The sequence below is a fragment of the Camellia sinensis genome, chromosome 10 (assembly GCF_055761805.1).
Source record: "Camellia sinensis isolate YWXY chromosome 10, ASM5576180v1, whole genome shotgun sequence".
Classification (NCBI taxonomy): Eukaryota; Viridiplantae; Streptophyta; class Magnoliopsida; order Ericales; family Theaceae; genus Camellia; species Camellia sinensis.
Genome location: NC_138970.1, coordinates 56,611,590 through 56,616,920, shown reverse-complemented (window position 1 = coordinate 56,616,920; position 5,331 = coordinate 56,611,590).

Here is a 5,331-nt window from a genome sequence, read left to right as displayed (position 1 = left end):
TTTGTAGGATTATTAGTAATGGGGTAGGGGTGGGATAACTAATACCACACTAATTTAATAGGATTATTAATACCTCACTATTAGTGTTGTGAATCAAACATGGCCTAAGTGGGATGATAAAGCAACACCATAATAATAAAAATAATAAATAAAGCAAAATAGCATAAGTTGTGAAGATGGTCAACATTTGAAACATAAATTCTAGATGTCTCCCTTTCAATTTTGGTATTTACATTTACATTGGTATATATATATATTTTATTTTCTTTTGGGTTAGTGAAAAATGGAATACAAGAAAACCCAAGCAAGAAGGAGAAAAAAAAAGTGTAGAGTAAAAGGCAATAAGAGCTCAAGTTCAACCAAATAGCCCACTATTGTTAAGGTAATAACTCCGTAATCTTGGAAGACTAAGGCTTCGTTTGGGAAGCCATGGTTTGGGCTTTTTTAGCTATTTTAGCCACAAAAAATAAAATATGCTATTTTACCCATAACAAACAAAACATCACATCCAACTCATAATCATTACATTCTTCTCTCACAAAAAAATTCAAAAAAGCCAAAAAGCCAAAAAGCCCTTCCCAAACCAAGCTTTTAAGCCCAGGCTAAAATAGCCAAAAAAGTCAAAAAGTCAACTCACTTCCCAAACGGAGGCTAACTTATCATGATTTGAGTTGTTTTCAAATTAATAAGAGTAATAATTTCAAAATGAATAGAATTTATCACACCATATTGGTAGGCTAAGAAACAAGACCAGACTCATGTAAAAAAAGTTGACAAATCTAAAATGACTGTTCAAGATCAATTAAAATTTCAACTTTCAATTTTTTTTTTTCATAACAAATACAAACTGAATCTACTAAAATATTATATTTAAATAATTTTATATTTTAATTTTTAAACATTAGAAATAATACATTTTTTGTGATAAAAAATAAGGAGAGAGGTATTTATAGGGTATTCTTTTTTAATCCTTACAAGTTTTCATAAAATTTATTAAAAGCTCATGTGAACTGCTTGATCTGTTTTGGTTTCATAATCATTAAAATTAAGAAATTTATTAATCAAACTGAACCGAACCGATTATTGTACAACCCTTTTTAAGGTGTTTCATCAAGAAAATCACAAATGGGCAGCCGCCTTAGCTGACCTACAAGTTATTGAGAAACTTGAAGCTATTGAATGGAAACTCAAGAAAATCAAGAAAATCATATGTAGTGGGAACTATAGAAGAAACTTCAAGGGTCTTGCAAAGCAAGCTTGATATCCACACTCTTCACACAGAGTAAAGTGTATCCTCCAATGCCAAACAACAATCTTCATAAGAAAGCAACAAAAACACGTTTTGTAAAAATCTATAGAAACACTATCGTGACTTTTGCACCTGTTTTTTTCACTGCTCTCGCACACGCATTTGATTGACTCCACACACGCCAATATTGTACGAGGCAGTGAAAAATATGGTGCATAGGCAGTGTCTTAACATTATTAGACGCGAAAATAATGTGGGTTAATCCGTGATTTTGTTGGGTATTTGGCAAGAATAATGCTTGAGACTCCCTTTTGGGGGTCACCCCCTCACCCTCCTTTGCCACGTGGCGGGTGGTGATTGGAGGAGTAGGAAAAAAAAGAAAAAAAGAAAAGAAAATGTAACCAATGAGAAAGAGAGGGGGTCAAAGGGGGTGGGAGGAAAAGGGGGATGAATCATTGTTGATTTGGCAATTGGGTTAAAAGTCCTTTTTTTGACTTTTTATTTTTTAACACACCACTTTTTTTAATTTTTAGATAAATTACAAATATATTCTTTGAAATTCGATTAAAATACAAATCGCCCCAGTGATTTTGGAAATTACATTTCACCCCGTGAGGTTTTTAATTTCATAACAATTGCCCATTTTATTAATAAATTATCAAGTTAATTAACAGTTTTTAATGATGTTAGAAATATATTTCAATTAATAATTTAGGTAATTTTATTATTGTATAGGAGAGCAATTATGAATTTCTTTTTTTAATTAATTTTGTTAAATAAAAAATACTAAGAAGGAGGTATTTGTAATTTTCCAAACCACATGGAGCAATTTGTAGTTTAAGCAAATCTCATAGAGTGTATTTGTAATTTTCTCTTATTTTTTTATACATTTAAAAAAAATTAAAAATTAACTTTTAACCTATTTCTCAAAATAAGCTTGGATATGACATAAATACTAGAAGGATATTTAAGGTTGCTTTTGGTAGAACTTTTTAACTATGATTTGAGAGTAGTAGTTGTATTTTGAGTTTGTGAGTTTTGAAATTATGATTTGAGTATGGAAAATTTGTTTGGTGAAAGAGTTTTGAATTGAGTGGAGAATTTTTGATGTGACATTTGACATTTAATACAAAAACTTACAACTCATAACTAAACATACAACTCAAAATTCTATTATAACACATTATTTTTTAAAAAAAATATGGAAAATATTTTTTTTGAATATATAAAAATTAAAATATGTCAATTGCAAAAATAAAAAATAAAAAAATTCACTGGTGGTCAACCGGCCGGTCAATAAAGATTTTTAATTATCTCTATATTTCATTTGTAAATAAAAAGATTTTTAGTTATGTCTCATGTGGTTATAATCAAAGATCTTATGAGTTATAGTCAAAGATCTTATGAGTTAAAACCAAACACCACATGAGACATAACTAAAAATCTTATGAATTATAACTAAAATAACGTCATAACTAAAAAAAAAAAAAATTGATTATAACTAAAGAAAAAATAATATAATTACAGATATATATATATATATATATATAATACACCCCTTTCATAGGATGCACATAATATATATATATATATATATATATAATACACCCCTTTCATAGGATGCACATAATAAAATTTCCTATAGTTATAAGATAGTAATTATCTCTATATTTCATTTGTAAATTTTTATGACCAGTAAAATTGTACCAAGGGTAGATGTAGTCCTAATTTTAAAATAAATTATATTTAAGGCTCTTTTGGAAAGAGTTAAAAAAAAGTCAAAATTAACTTTTAATTAATTTTAAGTCACATTATCTCTTATATTTTTTATATATTTTTTAAAAAAAATTAAAAAATTAACTTTTAACTATTTTTTTAAAAATAAGCCTTAGTATTATATTCTTGTGTGTACGTATCATTTACAATTCCAATCTATTAATTTTTCTTTAAATTATTGCAGTCCAAGTCCGCAGCCTACCCATCTATAAAGACCCCAGGCTCATTGTGGCCTACTCTAATGATCCGATCTGTTTGATCTTGTATACGTTCATGCATAAATCTCATATATATATATATATATATATGAAAAGGAGAAATCAGATGAATTTGATAATAGTAATTACATGATTTCACTAAATTTGTGTAAAGAAAATAAATGATGAATATGATTTTTAAAATATTTTATTTATTTTTTAAAAGAAAAATATGAAGAAATCATATAATTATGATTATCAAATAAATTTGATTTTTTATTTTTATTTTTATAAATGATTACACATACAAGTTTATAAATTGAACAATTTAAATGATTAAAATAAAACTCGTGATAAACTCACAAATTCAAATTGCATAAATCTAATCTCATAAAGGAATAGAGAGAAAAACTCATTTATTTATTTATTCACATTTTAATACCAATCCTGATTAAAAAGTTACACAATTCCTAACGTATTGTTCATGAGTCAAATAACATCTGTCAAAGCCATCCCCAAAATAGTACAGCATTGTCACCATGGAATTTGGTAAATTTCACCTTGACAAGTCTTCTTTTCAAATGTTTGATTAACGTAAAAATAGATGTCTGAAAAAGACCATACCATACTGTAAAAAAAAAGTCTTTGAGAGAAGCAATCAATCAATGGAAATGGTTAAAAGATTGTTCCCATTAGGAATTGGTCTGCACTTTCCCTTCTAAAGGCTTCAACGACTAGAGAGGAATTCATAAGACTTTCCAGTTGTTACCGTAAATCAGATTTATTTATTAAGGCCAAGTTTGGCATACACAAAATAATTAATCTTTTTATCTTTTTTCATCACATCACTTCTCTACTTTTCTGTACATCTTTTTATAAAAAGACAAAAAGTACAATTATTTAAGTCATCCTAGACACCCCTAAATAAAATATTTTGTTTTAATAATAATATTTTTTTTTAAAATATACGATATAACTATTTATATTTTTCAAATCAAAGTCTAGGGGCTAGGTATTCTCCTTCCTTCAAATATTTTATTTTTATTTAAATTTTTTAATTACACTTTTGACTACATAATGTTGATATTGATCAAATCTCAAGATGTGATTTTTGAATTAGAACAACAGAAAATTTTACTGACAAAAGATTGTGTGCCGTCTAGTGGAGACACCATGAAATAATTTCATGTGAGAAATTTCAAAAAAAAAAAAAAAAAAAAAGTTTCTAGACATCTCATCTATCCTTCTTGAAAACAAAAAATAAAAATAAAAATGATACCATTTGCAACTTGGGAGAAATTACTCAATATTTTTTGGAGCAAGTTCAGGCCATATTCCAAATTAATAACTATTTATACTATTATTAGTAGTTGGCATATGTAATGCGTGTACAATTCAAGTAAGTAAAAATAAAAATAAATAATAAAAAAATTAATATTATTCAAACCTAAAGTCTTGAAGAGAAGCAAATGATTTCAAGACACCAAGTCCAACCTTTGCACAAGACTTGAAATCAAAATTTTGAGTCTAAAAACGAAAGCTCTTATACACATATTATAATATTAATTTTTTATTATTTATTTTGATTTTTATTTACTTAAACTATATACATGTTGTGTATACTAACCGCTAGTCAATAAATAAAATGGAGCATTACTCCAAAATCATTGAATAATTTCTGGCAGTTTGGGTTGTAATTGGGTTGAAAACTTACAAGTCCCAAAGATTGAACAAAGGCCGAGAGATGAACTCAATTGATTTTTTAAATGGTCTTCAAATCCAGTTCGACCGATAGGTCGAGTTTTGGCCCTACAAATTAATAAGAGTGTGGTGAGATATGGCAATTCCATGGGCGTAAATTTTTATGTTTTTTCCTGAAGTAGTGCTCAAAGAGCACCATGTAACAAATAACACTCACCATACACTCAAAACATGATAATAACGGCTCTAAATTGCTTTAATTCTCTAGATCCAACTACTTTAAGTAATTTTTATTTTAACTTTCATACATGTAGCGTATGCTCCCATCTCTAATATATATATATATATTATTATATAAAGTATACATTATCGTAATTTTTTCCTTTTCAATAATATTCTTTTCATGCA